This window comes from Camelus ferus, chromosome 25 (genome assembly GCF_009834535.1).
Source record: "Camelus ferus isolate YT-003-E chromosome 25, BCGSAC_Cfer_1.0, whole genome shotgun sequence".
NCBI lineage: Eukaryota > Metazoa > Chordata > Mammalia > Artiodactyla > Camelidae > Camelus > Camelus ferus.
The window spans coordinates 37,582,370-37,603,740 of record NC_045720.1 but is presented as its reverse complement, the minus strand read 5'-3'; the positions used below and the strand labels follow the sequence as shown (position 1 = coordinate 37,603,740).

Genomic DNA, 21,371 nt, shown 5'->3' with positions numbered 1-21,371 from the left:
AGTCCTAAAATCCAAATCACGTTTGCCTAGGTTTACACCAATGACCCAGTTTCCTTTTACTAACCTATACTCAAAACATCCACCGGATTCCTACGTGTCAACTCACAGTTTGTAATCACTTTCTAGTGATGATATATGCCCAAAATGAAAGTCTTTCCTAACGATCTGACTCCCAAGAAACAGAAATAGTCAATAAAAACAGAGTTTTAAAATCACTTATACGTTCGCATAAATTGTATGCTTTTCGTGCTCTGTTTAATACTAGAACAGAATACAAGCTGCCGGCTACGACAAGAACAAAATAGGGTTTGGGTGGCAATCAAGGAGAGACAAAAATGAACCTAGGAAAACTAAACTCATCAACATGGAACATGTTCTAATTAGAATCAACCATGTTCATTTCAGACAAAAAAACCAAGAATAAAGTAAATATAACAATTTTAGTCTCGAATTTTACCTAACATTAAAAATCTAGGAAATGTATCAAAGTATTTATGGGCAAATAATATGATGTCTGGGGTTTAGCTTAAATTCTCCAAGAAGAAACTGGGTTAACAGATGAAACGACAGTAGCAAAATGTCGACACTGAAGAATATGATGCCATAAGAGGTCACTCTGTTCTTACTACTATTGTGTGTATTTGAAAATTCCCAGAATACAAAGATACACACACACACACATGCACACACTGTTTTTTTGAAAATCCTAAAATTGACTAATTGGGTAATTGAATAAAGGGTAGAAGCCCACTTTCAGAATTGTGTTCAACTACCGGAAGTATGTATTTGTTACAAAAGTCAGAGAAAAGGAATCTAAACATAGTACTCTGGGCTGGGATTTCTAAAGCGGACTGCCTATCCTCAAATTTTGTAGCTATGTTAATTACAAGTATAGGAAGGCATTTCAAGGGAAGGTATTGTCACAGGACATTTAGAAAACGCTATCCCTCAACACATGATTGAATCCCATCTATAGAACACTGATATTCAAAGGGCTTCTGTGACACTATAAAATGCAGTCGCAACAGCTAATCATGAAAAGAGAAAACCTCCATTTTGAAATAGAGATTTTTCTATCACTGGATTAGATTCTGAACTCTGTGGTAGTTTACAATGAGTTAGAGGACAGCACGTTATGATAGGTTTAAAATCCCTTGTATTACCGCTTCACATCCTTGGGGCGTATCATGCAGATTTTTTTAGACTTGCAGAGAACTAGCAACAAGTCTTATTCATTCAAATGATTCACATTAAGCCAAATTTCTGCAGCAGAAAAGGCCACACTGAAATAACAACATGAACACATTTCTGAGAGGCTTATACCAGAACACTGCCAGACACAGAACTTGAAAGGAAGGTATAGATGTCTTAAATTATAAAAAGAGTTTTAAATCCTTGATAGAATTTGAGGTTGATGTGTAGAGTGACGTGTAATGTATTAATAAAGAAGAAAAAAAAGGTTAAAATATCAGTGAGTCAGCAATACATTTGAGCCCTTGCAATCTGCAGATTACTTTCTCCGATCTCAATAAAGAAGATATTGCTCTGGGAAAAAATACATACCTCATTAGAAAGTCAAGACACACTGCCCGGTGTGTATTACTAAATATTATTTTTAATAATTATTAGCAATAGAATTATTAATAAAAGCTAGTTTCCCCTTTGCCCTTTCCTTGAGTTATAAAGTAACGAAAAGTGGGTCTTTCATAATTCCAGGTCTCCATCTTACATAGTACGATAGAAAAGAAATTTAAAGACAAGACAATTTCACAAAGAAAACAAGAGCATTGAGGGGAAGGGGAGGAGCGCACACATTGCAGCTACATGTAAGGAAGGTAAAACCCATCCACTCCAACAGGCAAAAGTTTTGCTCAGTGGGATCTCCGAAAGATTTCAACAGGAGAAGCATCTGAAGTGTTTCAGAACCAACAAAACCCTGCGAACTTTTCCTCTAAGATTTGCACCACCTAATTTTTAACCTGTAAAAAAGACAAAAGCTTTCAATGACAAAAATATGCCAAAATCTTTTGGAGGCTTGGGAAGTGGAAGGAGAAGGGAAAGAATAATTGAGGATTACAAGTCTACGAGAGGAGAGACTCCAACGTCCACGATGCCGGGGCATGTCCAGCCTGTTCAGGACTGATTCAGCACTTGTCATAGTGCCTGGCCTTTGACAGATGCTCACTAAATATGTATTGAATGGATGGATGGATGAATACATAAATGAATGAGTGAGTGACCCACTGAAATTTATCAGACACACCAGTTACTCTTGGGAAAATGACACTAAGTGTATTACCACTCCTCTCCTTGAAGAGGAGCTAGGGTCCTAGCAGAGGGGTACAGCTTAACTTAAAAAAGGGCTCTCTTCCACAGAACAGTACCTTCTCCAACTCATGCACTGAGAGAGGCGGGGAAGTCAGGAGACACTGGCCTGGCCCGCCGGATAAGCACAACCCAGGAGATCAATACGATGACAGATGTTGCAGCCTAGCTGCTCTGCCAAACAATGCTTTAGGCCTGTCATTTCAATTTTCTGTCCATTACTTCAGCCCTAAACTGATTTAGAGATATTTCTTCTACTTTTACCCCAAGGAAACCTTCACCTACAACTCCATCTCCTCTTGTAAAGGACTTGTAATTCCAGAAATTTATTTCACAGTTAGTAAACCTGCAATAATTAGCAACTTGAAGATTGTTCATTTTGTCTCTTTCCACTTTAAAACAGTCGACAGATCACCACTATTATATCTATTTTAAATTTCTGCCCAGGATAAAGGGTCCATTGTAATCCCAGAACTTGGGATCACAAAAATTAAGAGTCACAAAAATTCTTAATTTTGGAAGAGTCTTCCTTGTTAAACAATGATCATTTTCTCTATGGGGTTTGCCTAAGGGAAAAATTTTTTTTCCTCCACGTGAGTAGTATTTGTTAGCCCAGTAGTCCTCAATCCTGAAAACTTCCTCAAAGTTCCAGGCATGTGCAACGTTAGAAATCAAGGCATCTTAGTCTAGTATATAGTGTAATTTCTTTGTCTTATGGAAGAGAAAACTAAAGCCCAGAGATTCTCTTTTTTTTTTAACGTCCACCGATTTATATTACTTGCTCTGTGCTGAGAATCACGCCAAGCACTTTAGACCACGCCTTTTTTCAATCCTCGTAACAGCCCAAGTTAGGCATCATTCCCACTTTCAGACAAGAAAATCACATTTCAAAACCATTGGATAATACATTCAAAGTTATATACCACAACAAGTATCAAGGCCATGATTTGAACCCAAGTCTAATACCAGAGGTGGTTCCCCAAATCACTGGATTCAACTGTTGCTCTGGTAGAGCAACATTTCTGTGAATTGCAGAACTGTCAGGTCTCTCTGAGTTCTTATAAAAAAATAGTAAAAGACTGTCCAAAAATAAGAAAATGAATATATGCATATTCACGTATGACTGAAGCAATGTGCTGTACACCAGAAACTGACACATTGTAAACTGATTAGACCTCAATAAAAAAAAGACTGTCTAAAAAATTAAAGTTTGCTGATTCTTATTTTGTAGTTAGCTTTATTTCCTTTGATAACTATGTAAATTTAAAAAGCTAAAGATCTAATCTGTCCTTAGAAACAATAATTAGTACCTATATGTCAACTAAAAAACTGTGCAGTATACCATATATATAGTTTACATGCAATATAATGTGTATGCGTATGTATAATAATTCTACCTAATAAAACTGAAAAAGGAGAAAGAAAAAAAAAAAAAACCCAAAACATGATACTACTTGTGATACCAAACAGGATTAAATCAAAGCATTTGCTAATATCCAGCATCAGTGAGGATGCAGTGAAACGAACACATATGTAGGTAAGAACATAAAGTGGCACAATGTATTTGGAGGTAATTAGGCAAAACAATCAAAATTAAAATAGACATAAATTTTTAGCTAAACCATTCTACCTGAAGAAATACACCCTATATCAGAGATGTATGTATAAATGTATATGCAAGAAAATTTACTGCAGTATTGCCTATGATGGCAAAAAAATCAGAAAGAACCTAAATGTTAGCCATAGAAGACATGTTTCTAAAAAGTATGGTGCAGTCACAAAATAGACTAGTGCGTAGACATTAAAAAGCATGGCACACACCTCTAAGTCATTATATGCAAACCTGTTAAGTCACAAGATCAGATAGTGAAATAACCTAGCATGCTGTTTTAAAACTGTGTTAAAATAAATATATTGAGAGTCTATTACGTGTTCATATACACATATATACTGGAGGAGGAAACTTACATTTATTTCACTTCATACTTTTCTGTATAGTTTGAATTTTTACCTTGAGAAATTTTTAAAACTAATATTATGTATATAAATATTCTCATTTGTACATTTAATGTAAATAAATATGTACCTTTTTTAACAACAAAAAAAGACTGTCTAAAAAATTAAAATCATCAGAAATTTCTCTTTTTTTTTTTTCTGGAGTTCTCAATCCAGGTTGCCTTTTTTTTGGTATATATATATATTTTATTGAAGTATAGTATTCTAACTTTTGAAGAAACTTTTATACAGCACTTCAACAAAGCCAAGAGCTGACTCATGTCCCAGAGGTCTCTCTATATTGACAACTGTCTCTCTTAATGAATAAAGATTTAACACAGGGACAAGATGTGAGGACTAATGATGATTCTGCAGAAATACTTAGACAAGAATCAGATCGGAGTTAAACGGGATTAGGAGGAGGAGAAAGAAGAGTCAGGAAAAATGAAAATTAGAACAGAATGGACAGAGTACGAAGAAAGAATTATCTCATATAAAAATTTCATAGAAAAACTGAAACTCGTAAAAGAGACAAGAAGCACTAACACAGACCACAGGCATACATAATGGTCTTCCCTGAAACACTCAAAAGGAACCATTACTATTCGGTAAACCCACAAGTGATCAAATTACACTTTCCCATCACAAACGTCAACCTAGTTTATCTATTTTATGCCAAAAAGCCCCTCCTCCCTGCTAATTCATCCTGGTGTATTAATCCACGCTTCATCTCTTACCAGATCTATCCTCGAGCATTTTAAAGGTTGAAATTGTTTTGTTGGATAGCTCTAATGTTTATTATCTCAGCTATTGCTTTATAAGTCTATAAAGTGACAATATTTTCCAATTTAATCCACTTACTTCACTAATATTCATTATGTTCAGTCCTTCAGGCCCTTGACAAGGATGTTCTATCAAAATCGAAAAATGACATCAGATTAAAATGAGAGGTGTTTTAGAACACAATGGTTATTGGATGAGCAAGAAAAGGATAAAGGACCAGCCAGTGAGGAAAGCCCTGGCTTTTCCTTTTTCTCCTCCGTAGCATCTCTGTGGTGGGCACAGTTAGGGACAGGAGTGTGCTGGCTGCTACGGGATATCTACTTCTTGTGTAAAAGCTTTCTAGTCCAGTTCAACCCAGATAAAGGGAAGACCACCTTATACCCCTCCCCTCTCTGAAACTGAATAAATAAATCATTCCTGGAGACTCTTGGGTTCTTCCAGAACCATGGCATCCTCAGAAGCGTCCATCTGGCTGAAGTCAGATTGGAAGGTAAATGTGCTAGTCATTAGGCTACCAACTCTCAGGTCCAAAGCCACCCTTCTCTGCTTTGTCATGCTGGAGCTCAAACTCTAAAAGCCACGTTTTTGCTTTGTCAGCTGGCCTCAGGTTGTGTTCTGTTAATAGGAGGTGATAAAGGGAACTTGCAAGGTCAGAGGAGGAAGAAGGGACTGGCAGCCGTTTCCCCTGGGGGACAAATCCTTCCCCAGAGCCCAGAGACACCAGCAGCCAGCTGGCCGGTGCCTCTTGGAAGTCACGTTCCAGCTCTATTCCTCTAAGTTACTAAATTTTAATAATTCCAGTCTCTTCCCTTTATTCTCTCAAACCTAGAGGTGACAGCTGTTTCCTGAATTTAATACCTATTTGATACCTGAGGATGATATTTTTACATTTTAGTTTCCTAGTTAACAACTTTATACCTAATCAACAATTCTTTCTGTTCTATTCTGTTATGTGGTTTCTATCTTCAGGTCCTAACTGTTACAAAAACTCGTACCAGAAGCAGTCCCAGGAAACAGACCCTCAAAAATGGGATTGGAGAGGTGGGTCGGTCATGCCTCGGGCTTGAATGCAGTGCTGAGCTCCTTCACCAGTGACACAGTGTCAGGTGGTAATTGATGGCATCCAGTGGCATCTTGGTGAATCAGATTATTTCCTGTAGATGATTGTGACGTTTGTGGCTTCTTCACTTGACAATTACGGCAGCAATAATTACTATATGGATTGTGATATGGGGTAGGTTCTCATGAATGGACTGGAGCATTTTCAGAAAAAGAAAAAAAAAAAAAAAAAAAAAAGGAGGAGCTCAGGTCTTTAAACTCTCAGCACAAGCCATGGTCGGAGAACCAGAGACCTTCTACTGCAGCCCTCGAAGTTCTGCTTATTTCCAGTTGCCACAGGGCTGATACTGCTGAAAATCAAACTCCAAACGTAATTGTGGAGATTGCTAAATTATAACACAGGTAAATCCACAGCCTTACCAAGTCTGCCATGTGGAAGTTAGGACGCTGATTGCAAAGGAGAGGAACTCTGAAACTTGGAATGGGACCATCTGGTTGTATCCAAACAGAGCTGAGAATCTGAAACCCCTGAGTCACTCTGAGCCTCCCTTGCAAGTGGATCATTCCTTCTTGTGTCTGAGGAGATCAGCTTCCTCTTAATGGAAAACTGTAACAACCTCACGTGAAGTAGCTGCCTTAAAGGGGACGACCATCTGCCTTAAGACCCGTCCTCAAACCCCTTGTTGTTTCAAGACCCATAAACTAAGATCAGAGCTCAACAAGCTTTAGGAGGACGAGGTCAAAGTGTGACTCAGAAAGAAGCGGCTTGCACATCAAGAAAACTGCAAGGTTTGACAGTGCATTTTGTCAGAAACCTGGAGAATATGCGTGGGAGTGAATCCTAAGGGGATTAAAGCAAGGAGGATAGAACAGAACACTGAGTTGAGCCAAATGTAGTAATACAAGTGCACCTGCCAGAAGCTCAGGACTCGATGTTTGTTTAAAGCTGGAAGCGGCTCCATCAGTTTACTTGTTGACTGATGAGACTTGGCCTTGCATTTAATGAGACTGAAATGTCAAAATATCCCTAGCGTGATGCAGAAGAAGCAATCAAAGGCCTATGGAGTCAGGCGCGCTGGGGTTAATTTACCACATGAAATCCACATGCCCACACCCCACTCCATCCCCCGAGAGGACCCAGAGGATACCCTCTCACTGAGATGCTGATTTATACACTATTTAGGAGAACACAAGCATTCTGCTGCGGTGGCCCTCCTACACAGGGCACTACAGTGCAGGATGACTCCAACTGAGACTACGAAATCCCACAGTGACAGAGGCCAAATGGCAGCACTTAAAAGTCGAAGACAAGGTGGGTGTATTTATTATAAAGGGGAAGAGTGGATATGAGAAAGTTTTGACCCACAAGGACCTTTGGCAGTGGCTCACTGAAATGAGCCTAAGAATGAGATAGATGGGTAACCTACACAAATGTCACCCTGGCCATACATAATACAAAATTACCAGGTCTTAAAACCAGCAGCCCGACTTGAGTAGTCAAAGTGGTGAGCCATGACCTTTTCAATCAGTTTCTAACAAAGGCAAGTTCACAGACCCAGAGCATCTTTACTGAAGGGTCTGTGGACACTCTGAGGAGTGATCCAGCAACACCACCATAAGCATATACTACAAATCTCCAAGCCTTCCCCCAACACCTCTGAGACCATCAGCTAGAGTGACTGCACACTGGAGAAAAAGAAAACGCCCACGTCTTTCAGGGATTACTAGAAACTGCTCTCAAATTCCTGAAGACTCAAAATTCCACTGTGGTTCATCAGTCAGAGAGGTTATGTCTACACCATCTGACCGCCAGGTTATAGACAGAGTACATCTGTATACCCAGATGCAGCCCGTAGTGGTCTTGGTAGAATTGGGACCCACTCTGAAGTCATCTTCCCAGTTCCTGAATATAGAATTGGAACAGGCATTCTTGGCAACCAGCAAGATACCTAAACTGGCCCATAATTTGAGATAGGAAGGGGCTCATAGAGGGCCCCTGGAACTTCTGCCAAGAGCAACTCCCCACCCCTGGGAGGACTGCAGAGATCAGTGCGACTGGGAAGGACAGGAAAGATGTAGGAGTGGTGATAAATGGCACATCGTCATTCAACTCACTTGTGTTCTAAGTTGGACCGCTGCCCCACAGCAATTCCAGTTCTGTAACTGAGGAGGTGTGATGTGAGTCCCCTCTATGAGCTCTGATGCCAGAGAAGGGCAAGAGGCCTTTGGTCATAATCGGGCAGAAAGCAGCAGCCAGCCAGGCCCTCCACGATGGATCTCCAGGAGTTGGTCAGCATTCGGTCACAAGTCCCTGAGCATCTGCTCTGTGCCAGACGCTGTACTGGATGTATGCCGGGGATGCCGTGGAGACGGAGGCATGCTCCAGGGCTCAAAGGGCTCAAATCCCTAACGTGTAGAAAGGCAGGAAAACTCCAAGTGCAATTTGGCACTTTAAGTGCTCTGAGAAGGACATGCACACAGCGGGCTGCGGGAGCAGAGAAGAGGGCATACAGCTCTGACTAAGGCACAGCATGTCGGGGATGAGGGGTGGGGAGGGAGGGGGCGTCGTGACAGAGGGTCACTCCAGCACAGCTTAGCATTCACGTGCTGCAACCTTGCTATGTATTTTTACCACTAACTCCTTTGTCCAAACAGCAGCTCTAGAAATACAGCCAAACCCTATGAAGTGTGGTTGCAAGATCAGCTTGAGACCAGTATCAGTCTACATCCTAGTGCCTCCAGTATTGCCTGCAGGAGCTCATGTGGGTCCACGGCTGACCCCAAGGCAACAATGGACCAGGCATTCTTATACAGCAGGTGATGATGAATGCTGAATTCCACGATGACCAATTTATCTGCTATTTTTCATTCCCTTCTGGTCTTAGGCATTTGGGGTGTATCAAAATACTGTCATATAACTGGAGATGCTGGCAAGAAATGCCAAAGGACCTGCCAATGACCACTTCCTAGATGACAAAAGCTCCTGCTCTGTCCTTTCTGTTTCTCATTAGGCAATGTTGTCACCCGGTTCTAATGCACTTCATCTGCGGCATCAGTGCTTTCTTCAAGTACTGACAGTTAATAAGTTAGGTATTCTTCCGTTTTACCAACCACTGTGTTTATTTTTATTTTAAAAAATGCATTTTTTTCTGACATGACTTATGTGAAATCATGCTGTTTATATGCCTGGGTCCATTCTTAATTTGTTATTTACAATATTGCTTCCAAGAAAGCATGTGTTTCAAGGAAAATAGAGAGAGATTCATTTTTTAGTGCAGAAAAACAAATTGTTTCCAGGGCAAAAAAAAAAAAAAAAATGTACTTGCCTAGAAATTAAGAAACTCCTACAGCCTGAAGAGGTAACGAATTTCTACTCTGTCTCTCCTCCCAGACCACTCACTTTCACTATCACAGACCGTGTGCATTTTCTAAGAGAAAGCAAGACACTCTTCACATATAACGAGGTATAAACACTAAATGATAACTTACGAGGTTTACAAATATTCATAAATCATAGTTATAAAACATACTTGATATAATGAAACTCAAAATTAGTTGTAAAACATTTTAGATGAGAAAGTGCAAGGGAGGAAATGACCCCAGTGTGCGGGGAAGGAAACAGTTCAGCTGGACTTGTGATGTTTTATTTGCTTAAATACATGAAACAGTATAGCGCAATGCTAAGGTCTGAGAGACTCACATGAATGATTATATTATACTCAGTATTTTTCTATCCTGAAATATTTCACTCTTTAAAAAAAATGACTTAGGAACTAATAGATCAGAAATAAGAAGTCACCAGTTTAGCACTTTTGGAATTTGGGACACACTCACCATAAATCTAAGCAAAATCAGACAAAATATATGCAGTGAATGGAACCTCTTAGAACCAGTATGTATTTTTAAAGCATATTTACTGAATTAATCCCTTAAATTCTAGAACATAGATATTTTTGCCCCATGGGTTCACTCAACTTCATTTAAAACAAATAGAGATTGCAAAAGAAATCAGAGGTTAATCCAGTAACTCGCTGTAGCCAGCATGAGGTATCGCAATGGAGCGCCTTCCTTTGCCACGTGGACACCTCTAATGAAGAAAGGCATTCAAGTGCATGGGCTGCTGGTTCCATCTTTTGTTCTCATGTTCCGCCAGCTCCCTGTAAAGTCTTCACTCCCTAAGTGACTGCAAAGTCACCATCATGGCGTCCTCCCTTGTTTTCTCACTCTGTCATTCATTCATACAACTGATACTTGTTGAGTGCCTAGAAGTAGAAGATCATAGGCAAGAGGCTATGCAGGATGCAGAGAAGAAAGATGCGGGAATCCGATCCCCCTCCTTGTCTCCCTTGATAAGGTCATGCACACAAATAAGTATCAAAATAGATAACGGAAATGTTGAGAGACATTGCTTTGGGAACATATATCTTCCAGTAACAGAGATTAGAACAAATTACATGAAAAGAAAGGGCTTTGATAATTGGATAGAATTTAAATGTTTCAGTGTCCAAAATCCCTCTCTTACTCATCTACCCACAGGAAGCCAAAAGTAAATCCTCATCTTGAAGACTAGAAGTGGCTGATAAATGATGCTGGAAGGAGGCAATGAATATGGTCTTAGGAAAATGCAGAAACCCACAGTGAGACATTTCCCTTTTCAAAACAGGGTTCTTCCTAGTAAGATCCTGACAGGCTGGAGTAATGAACCAAAGCAAACACATGAAACATAAGGTGCCATTGCAAGGACCTGCACAGAGATGTGGGGGCATGGACTTAAAAATACCATTTGTTAAAGTGTTCAGGGTCCTGGTCAAGGATAAACTCTACCAGAATCAATAACGTAATGTGGCCAAAGTGCTTTCTGATACATTAAATTTTTATTAGTAACATATTTGCCTGGTTCAAAAATCAATATTAACGTACAAAAGTGTATGCTTGAGTTGTTACTCCAATTTCTGTGCCCATCCACCATGCCTTACTTCAGAGATTTCCACTTAAATTATTATTTTTTTGACTCCTTCCAGTGCTTCTTGGTCTACTACAGGTAATAGACACATATACATATTCTCTTTCCTCCATTTTTCTTACGAAAAAAGGGAATATGCTTTATATATCATTCTTCATCTTGCTTTTTTCACTTCATTTTATATCCTGGCAGTCTTTCCATGCTGGCGCATAGAGTTTCCTCATTTCTTTCCCAGCTGCATAGTGTTCCAGTCTGTGGGCACATCACAGCTCATTGCACTGGCTTCACAACATGGCAGCAAAGTCTTTGATACTCATCCCATTAGAGGTGAAACCTATGCTCCTTCGGCGAAAGTGCAGGTGCTGTGTAACTATTTTGACCAACAGAGCATGGCAGAAGTGACACTGCATTTGACTTTTGAGACTAGGTCATAAAAGACCAAATGCCTTCTACTTAGGCCATCTGGTATTCAGGCACGTCTGATGGTTGCAGTAATAATGCTCTCAGGAGGGACTGGTAATAAATGCAAATACTATTTTTGTTGAGCAAGGCCTAACATTCTATACAGAGAATCAGAACAGGATCCCTGAATTCTATAAATCTGGAAAAATTGATCTTCTCATAAATTTTAAAATTGGCATTTTAAATTGTATTAATTGGTAGACTCCATACAGCTCAGTAGAAATCAATGTTTATTTGGGAAGTTCCTGTGGTCTAAGAGTAATTCCACCTCAGGTGTCTGTGAAAGGCTTCTCACTTTGAGTCTACGCAACGTCACTACTACGCGCTACTTTTCCTCTGGATGGTGGATCTCAGCACTTTAAGCACTTTAATCTCGGAAACTTAAAAATGTCATCTCGTAATGAAGCCCCCCCTCAAACTCTCCCTTTGCAGAAATCACCCAAGGTTGAACTATAGAGGGTTTCTTGTATACTGGTTTGAAATCCCTATCATGGATCTACCAAACTAAAATGCCTCAACAGACAAAGTATGGGAGGAAAAAGGATTTTGCCGTTGCCTTTAGAAACACATGCTTTAAATAGAATGCCCTAACTGGTCATGTGGCACATACAAATACTGCCTACGGAAGGAAAAAAATTACTGCATGTTAGTTAGTTGCTTAAAAGAGTCACGTAATACTCCTTAAAGTCCAATATACTTTCTTTGCAATTTTCAAAGGAGTACTGGAAGAAATAGGAACTTAAGTAAGACAGGGACATTGGAAGTAAAAGAATGAGGTAAGAAAAGATAATAACCATCTATATTTTGAAGTTACAGCTACATTCTCCTAGGTTCCTCCTAGGAACCAGATTCCTTACCAAGAACAATGTGTCATGGAGTATAAACGCAAGAGGGAACACGCTAACCACTCCTTCTCAAGATGGAAAACTGAGGCCCAGAGATGTAAAGTAGCTATTCTAAGGCCAACAGCTAGCAACTGGCAGAGAGAATTCAAGTGTCAGCTCCTCCAGGCCAAACCACACCTGAAGGCAGATCATCTCGGAGACTACAAAGGGATTTAGTTACACAGTGTTTGAGAAGCTTATCTGAAGGCCAGGAGGAGGAGCCACACTTTTCACTGCTTTTTCATATATTTATTTTTATAAAAAGAAATTCACTTTAGGATAGCAACCAGGGAAAGGAAAAAAAAATCTAGACAAGTGCCAAAGCAACACAAACGCTGATGCACTCCCCACTCACACTGAACTCCCCCCCGCCCAAAAAAAGTATAGAAGTTCTCTCAAAAGAACAGAAAGCAGCAGTAAGAATGCATCCCCTTTTAAGAGCTATTAAAGAGTTGTCACTCTGGGTTATGCAGTATCTCTCCATCCTCATAAAAATGAAACACAAAACAGCTGAGCACAAAGCTGTACCCAGGTTTGTCTGCTTCTCCCCAAAGTGGAAGGATTAGGGTTTCCATTGATCACTTCCCAGATAGCTGCTTACTGCCCTCAAATATAATTATGAACATTCATCCTGCTAACTCTCCTCTCTAACATCTCCATCATATGTCTGGCTAACATCTGTATCTATCCCACAAATTTTGCAAGATTTTAACAGAATGCTTTATCCTAAAAGTTTGGCATTGCTGAAAAGAGTTTGCAGAATCCTTGGAAATAAATGAGAAGTTGAAAGCATCACCCCCAACCCCCAACCACCACAACAACAAAGTGCTACCATAAATAATTCTTGAATGAAATTTGCTCCCGAGCCCTGATGTCTCCCGACTCCAGACTTGTACATCCAACTGCCTACTGGACATTTCAAATTGAGTGATGACTAAGGGTATTTCATACTCAACTTGTCTAAAACAGAATACTGATTTCCACTGTACTTCTCTCTCTACCCCCATACACTCAACTCTTGCTGTTTGTCCATCTTAGAAAAAAGCACAATTTTTTTACCTAGTCGTTTAGGTCTTTTTAGAGATTTATGATTCCTTTCTTTCCACTGATTCAATCCATCAGCAAGTCCTGCTGCTCTATGCTTAAAACATATCCTGAATCCAACCACGTTTCACTGCTTCCGTCACCTCTGCCCTAGTTCAGACCACCATTACCTCTTGCCTATTCCATCCTAACAGCTTCCTGGTTAGTTTCATGTCTTATTAGCCTCTTCTCATTTCCCTCCCCCCAATAATTCACTCTCCAAACACCAACCAGGCTGATCTACTTAAAAGGAAAACATTTTAAATTTCACATCTCTCCTTTGCTCCAAAGCTTCCTTGGCCTCCCATTATCCTTGGCACACAATCCCATCTCTGATGGTGGCCTGCAAAGCTACCAATTAAAGACTGTCACTCGCCACCTGCCATCACCAAGGACGAAGTAGTAGGCACCACAGTTGCTAACCTTCTACACGTCCCGAGAAGAGTTCAGGGTCGGGGTCAGGAATGAGGTACTCTGTCTGTGCTCCAGGAAAAACTAGCAGAATGGGCCTTCAGAGAGTGAGATATTTTTCAGGAGATTTTAGGAGCCTAATTTCTTCTCATATCTAGAAAAACACTAAAATCATTAACATAAAAAAGATCTGCTCCTTGTGAGTAGCAGCAACCTCCTGCCAGAATGTGTGCTTGATTGCACGTATACCCCTTCCACTAAAATCATATAGATACTGACTCCCCCTCCCCAAACTCTTTGGTACAGCTCCTCTGAGCTGAGAGACTGTTTCCTGGGCTATAGTCCTCATTTTGCCTCAAATAAAACTTAGCTCCTAACTCTCACACGGTGCATTTTTTTTTTTCAGTTGACAGTTTTGGTGACCAATGAAGGGACCCAGAGCAGACTTCTTTCCTTTGCCTGGACTCTACTAGGAACCAGATCTCGGTACCAGCAGAGGCCTCTTGTGCCCATCTACCTTTTCGAAGAGTCCAGATGAACTTGGGTGAGCCTCTCCTGGTTCTTAGATCTCCCATATTGGCTGATGATTTTGAGTTTTACTGGGTGATGTGTAACAGGTGCCTGTCCCCCTAGCTGAAAAACACTGAGGAAGATGCCCACCCAGCTAAAAGACACTGGGGGTGGCTGAAAAAAACAGGTTTACTCTGTTGAAAGAGACTGAGCGGCCTGGGCAGAGTAGTTAGGTAGGAGGCTGATCTGATGCCTCTCCTCAATTCAGCTGGCTTAACAGAATCTGTCAGGATAAAAGTGAAGATATTACATGAGAGCTTTGCTCCTAAGAAGAGTGACAAGGCTCCTTCTGGTCAGTTATGGCTTTCTCAGGAAACTCATAAATTTATGGAAATAGTGGAGACAGAGTCCTCATACCGTGTAGCAGTCCCGTAGGGAAACCCATTCATTAATTAAAAGATTTGTTCACCTGGGGATCACGTATAAGAACTGGCCATTCAGCGATCTGAGCAACCACAGCGGCCTGAGGCTACTGAACGGAGAAACCAAGACGTGTAAGAGGGCTGAAACGACTCCCCGGTGATACCTAGAGGGGTTGAGCGCACAAGCAGCACACTGGCCCACCACACAATGTCATTAGTGAATTTTATCCTCAACAAATTCAATTTTAAAATGGGAAGCAGAGTCTCTGAAACAGAGAAACAAGGGGTGTCGGAGAGCCAGCCTCAACTAACACTGCAGCCAGTTTTATGTGCATACATGAAGTATAATTACAAGTGCTTACTTAATTGGGAATTAAAGGAAAATATTGCCCTGAAAATGGTCAATAGGGGCTCTTTTATTGCATATGAAGTTGTTAGAGAAAGTTGGCTTGACAAAACATCTCAGAATTCTGACACTGAGGGAACAAGCTCCTCAAAGAGAACTTGCTTTTCTCTCTCTGTGCCTTGAGCTGTAAATATTTAACCAGGGTTCTCAGCAATACTTATCTAGACCATCTCCAATTCCTGAGACTGGGAGGGAAAAAAGAGTGAGGAAGAGGGTGTTTTAAATGTAACTTATTCTGATTGTTATTTATAAACTAGTGAGTTTCATATTGTAATACCTGATTAATAACTAAGTTTTAAAATGAAGCTTTGAGATCTCTGGTTGTGCCAGTCTATATGTCCATGTGTGTCATAAATATATGTTTTACGTTTGGATGGTATTATCAAAATTAATTTGTAAATGAGCTCTATTAAATTGGCTTAAAGAAAAGTGAGCACTTACATAAATTATTAGAAATATAAAAGAAAACTGGCCAAGATGAATTTCAGGTTCATGCTGAACTGGGAAATATTCAGAATTAATTAATACCTGGTATTAAAGTTAATTTGTTTGTCCATTTAATTAATATAGACATGTCTTTAGAGTCATCAACATTAAGTATAATATTTTTATTGTACTTAGGCTTAACAGAAGTACAATAAAATCTAGTTATATCTGTTGCGAATTTGTCAGCAAAAAATAACTTGGCATGACGAAAATTTTATAAGTAAATTAAATGTAAAGAAGATAAGAGTTTTAGGAATAATTATGTTTTAGGACAGGAATGTTTACTTAAAAACAATTTTTCCAGATATTTGGTAACTTGAAATTTTAGAGTTGTACTAAATTAAGTTAAATGATGGAATTTTATTAAATAGCTAAGTTCCCAAATAAAATAAGATAGTGAAACATTAATTACTGAACACAGGCTTCCTTTTACAAAGAATCTAAAAATACTTATGATTATTAATAAATATGTTTGTGCCACACTGAGATATTTTCCACAAGACAACACATGATTTTAGGAATTATTGTTGGTATTTATGTTTGACAGTCAACAGAATGATAATGTAAAAGTTGATAATTACTTACTTTCTAGTTTTCAATAGAAATTGAGGTTTTTAAGAATTGAGGGTTCTAATTTAAATATGTAATTAAAACTACTAGAAATAGTAAGAGAAACATTTCAGTATACAGTAGGAAAGTAGGATATGTACGTTTTCAGTCAAAGAAGGTATGAGGAATGGAAATGCAATTTGTTACGGGAAAATAAAGTAATTTTGTCTTAGAGTTGGTTGTTTCCCAATGGGAAAAAATAAGATACAAAGTAACACTGATACAGAAAGTTATGGAAGGTTTGTGGTAAAGGGACCCTGAGAAAAGAGTTTTGTGCATGGTCAGGATTGGCTAAGTTTAAGATAAATTTAATTGAGTAAATGAATTTTAAAAGTAGCTAGTGAAAAACTTGAATTTGATATTTCTCTCCATTAAAAGGACAAAGTTTTCTTAAAATGTTGACCTGCTTTTGATACAGATTGTAAAGTACTTTTTTAACCTTTAACTGGTAATCTGCTATAACTTCCTGTATTTGCCTTTGGAATATTTTATTGTCACTTTGCTTAAGTAAGTAAGTTTTGTTTTACAGTGATCTATGATGCTATTTGACCAAATATTTTTAAATTCTTTGATATTTTTTGATAAACTTCCCAAATCAAATTCTAATGAAGTTCCCTTGATCTCTAGCTAACTTTGAGATGCTTCAAAGGGCCCCTGAAACATCCTAAAGAGATATTACACTAATCAGGTTCATTTGGTATGTTAAATTACATAGAAAGCATTGTCAAATGAGGGAGAAATCTTCTTATATTATGTGGGTAAATCTTATTAATCTAGATATTCTAGAAATTATATAGAATTCTTATTTCCCCCAGAAACAGAAAACTCTTAGGTTCCCAGCAGCTTTATCAGGTAAATTAGGAAGACCATATCCTAACAGGTGCTGGAATCTCAAGGTATTTTAGGGACCTTGAAAAGGGAGGAATTCACCCAAATCTATAGATATCACAGGCAAAATCTGTGACAAGCCCTTGGTGTGGTTTTCCTGGCCTTGAGAGGCTTCTTAAAAATTTAATCTGAGTTTCCTTATGAAAAGTTCCAGCAAAGCCGATTTAAACAGAGCCTATATGATCAATTACACTTATAAATCATCAGTCCAAACTTATTGAAACCAGATTTATTTGGCAAACAAATTAGCTTTAATTTGGCTATATTTGGTAGAAATGAGGATAATTTTAGAGAGAAAAAATTATGGTACAGTGGATATTAAATTCTAATTTTGTTAATTGAGGTCTTTATTTACCAAGACTCACTTCTCAAATAGCTCACTGATGTTATATTATTGTAAAGTTTAACTGAATTATTAAAAGGACAATCTACATTTGTTTCTGAAGCTTATCTCAGTAATCTATCTTTGGCTGAACATCAGATGCCCCATGACCTGCAACCAGGGGATTATGCATGGTGGAAAAGACATCATTTGAAGGACTATCTCCAACCAAGATAAAAGGACACTTATCAGGTACTCCTAACTAGCTCATGAACAGCAAAACTGAAGGGAATTGACTCTTGGATTAATATTTCCCACTTAAAAAGGGTCCCTGCACTGGACTGGCCTATAGAGAGGATTGCTGGCCTCAAAGTCACCTTAAAACAATGCTGCAACAAAGAAGAAACTGCCAGAGCAGGATAAGAGGATGACATTTGAGGTACCCAGCTGACCACAGATGCCGCATCAGGCCTGTGTACCAATTACTTTGATAATTGCTTACACCTTTGCTTATGAACCGACTGTATTTCATGATCTTACACAGAGTTTAAAATTAATCCAGTTGTTGGGTTTATGGTCAACTATCTACATCCAGTACGTCTGGGTTAGCTTTGTGGATTTCTCCATTCCAAGGCTCTGGGTGGATGGCCCTTAGAAAATTATTCTGGAAGCAGTCACAGTTCTGTTTGGTTCAGCACTGATATTACTGGATGGGATTCCCTCTCTTGGCCAATCAATCATACTTCCTCTGACTGTCACCACAAATATAAATTTTCTTTTAAAGCTACTCAAGCCCAATCAGAGCAACAAGCAAAATTTCAGCCAAAGACTATGACCTCCCTCAGTCGTGGGATGAATTTATACGGCTAACACCAGGTAATGATCATTTAAGTTTAAGGCCCCCACCTTTATGTTGGGAATAATTAAACAATGCTAAGGACAACCAGCCTAACAACACTAGGAGATGGCGCTGGGTGCCTGATGGACAACGCCTATCCATCACCTCCCTTACAGGTAAGGGCTGGTGTAGAACAGACTCAGTGAGACGACCTGGGCATGACTGGCTCACACCTAGCGGAAGTTCTGGGCTTAAATGCTTACTTATGACCTGATTAATACTACTAGCCATACTACCTGTATTCTGCCCATTTTATACAATGGTTGTTTCTTGCATTACAGAATGTGTGACTGCGCCTTTGATAAAATAATGGCTCGGTGACTGGAAGCAGTTGACCAGCTATATATTTCTTCATGCGCTCAATGACTGTAATCACATAACTCTGACACTGGAAGAGGCAACAAGAGGGACTCTTTTCCTGGACCTTAACAGGCTAGTAAGACAGGGGGTCCAGAGACTTCCGGCTGCTCTTCACAGGGCCCGGTCCAGTAATAGCGCACTGAGTGGCTTATGGGTGACATCCTCGCCTCACGCTGTGCTTTCTTGTTTCAGCCGACAGAGCCCTCTGGGTCTTCCCTAGCCTAGTCCTCTAACCCCCTCTACCGCACTTTCCCCGAGGCACCACGCTCTAATCCACTGGCCTTCTCGTTTTAAAACAGCATGTTTCATGCCTGTGGTTCCAGCTGCCTGACACACTCTTCCCCTAAACCTTCCAATGGCCGATTCTGACTCATTTTTCATGTCTCTAAGCAATTGTCATCTCTGAGCTATCCTTCCTGAACACACTATCTGAAATACTCCCCACGCCACCGGTGCCCGCTGTCCTCATGCCCAGCTTTATTCTCTTCACTCTCTGCAATTATAACACTCACCAAATGTATCTCTCTCTGAAATGTAAGCTCTTTGGCATCTAGAACAGTATAACAGGTACTCAAATATTTGAAATGGTAACCGACTGAATGAAGCATTTCTTGATTAATGTTTTAAAGATGCTATATAGAGCCAGGAGGAAATGTGGGCATTATAAAATAGAATAAAAGAATCATGGAGCTCAATGACTGCTGAATAATAGAAAAAGGATTATAATAGGAAATGGGCTTGCCATAATACTGGGACACTGGAAACAGAGGTACTTCACCAGCGTTTGGGTTCTATTTTCCCTTCCATAAGAATGTGGTCTCGGAAAATCAGATTTTGATTCAAGAACCATTCTACAACAAGGACCTACTGTACGGTACAGGGAACTGTATTCAATATCGTGTGATAACTTATAATGGTAAAGAATCTGAAAAAGAACATATTTATGTATATATACATACATATATATGTAACATATATATGTTCTATATGTTTATATATATATATAAAACTGAATCACTTCGCTGTATACCTGAAACTAACACAACATTGTAAATTAGCTACACTTCCGTAAAAAACAAACAAAAAAAGGACCATTTTGAAAAATTTCCTTAAATGGAGCATTAGCTGTAGCACAGCACAAAATCAAGCTTCCCTGCCTTCTCAGTATCACAGCAGGTACTCACCTCTGTTTGGAGTTTCAGGGAGCTGATCTCAAATACACTGCATCTATTTGTGCTCACTCGGACAACCTGGCTTCTCTACTGGGTTCAGATAAATAAAACGAGAATTAATTCAGTCTTACAGTGCGTTGTGACTACAGTGCTGGTCTCTGGATCTACGTCATCTCTTCCTGTCAATCCACAGCCAACCTTGAACTCTGCAAGGATGCAAGGAGGTTCAGAAACTTACAAGCCTGCCCAAACAGATTCAAAGACTCTAACTGAGTGCAATGGACTGAATGTTTGTGTCCCCTCAAAATTTGTATGCTGAACTCTTAACCCCCAATGTGATGGTATTAGGAGGTGGGATTTGGGGGAAGTAATTAGGTCATGAGAGCAGAGCCCTCATGAATGAGATTAGTGCTCTTATGAAAAGGACCCAGAGAGCTCTCCTGCCCTCTTTCCACCACTTGAGGATACAAGGAGCTGGTGGTCTGCAACCCAGAAGACAGCTCTCACTAGACACTGAATCGGTTGGCACTTCCATCTTGGATTTTCCAGCCTCCAGAACTATGAGAAACAAATGTTTGCTGTTTAAGCCACCCAGTCTATGGCATTCTGTTGTAACAGTCTGAACCAAGACACTCAGTAAAAGTCTAGTCTAGTGCAGAACATAGTCCTAAGTGAAAAAAAGACTCTGTCCCACTTGAATCTAAGGTACCATTTTTAACTTTAGATTTTAACTAATGACTTTAGATTTCTCCAGGTAGAGCACATGAGAGGATCACTAAAAATATACCTTATTTATGGTACAATTTCTAAGTAAAAAGTACAGGGTACATATTAAATAACTTATCTCTCAAACCAGGAATCAATTTATTTGCTAGTCACTGAAAACATTTCCTCAAGCAATTTCGAATTTACACACCTTTCAAGGTGAAACGAAGTAAGATGAAAATGACAAAGCCCTCTAAAACCCAATCACGGGCCACAGGAAACCTCAGTGTGTTCAGAATAAAGGGATATTAGCCTCTTCCCTGAAGTTAAGTTGCTTAAAGGTAATTTTACAATGAAAATAAATGCGTATTAGAATATTATCTTAGATGGGAATGAACATTCTTAATTCTTTATAAAGGATTTCAATATAAATACATCTTAACTCTCACGAAGGTCACTAACGACCTCAGTGGGACTAAGTGCAAACGGTGATTTTTTCAGACTTCATCTCTTTGCTCTTTCTTGCTGCAGCTTTTGATGTGTTTGGCCACTCCTTCCTTAAGTATTTTCTTCCCCTTGATTTAGTGGTATTTCAGTCTCCTGGTTCTCTCCCTACCTCGCAAGAAGA

General features: G+C 39.4%; 1 protein-coding gene across 1 annotated transcript in view; it reads right to left on the bottom strand.

Moving 5' to 3' along the window:
• PIP4P2 (phosphatidylinositol-4,5-bisphosphate 4-phosphatase 2) overlaps positions 1 to 21,371 on the bottom strand; it is a 52,123-nt gene that overhangs the window by 25,151 nt on the left and 5,601 nt on the right. The window lies entirely within an intron of this gene.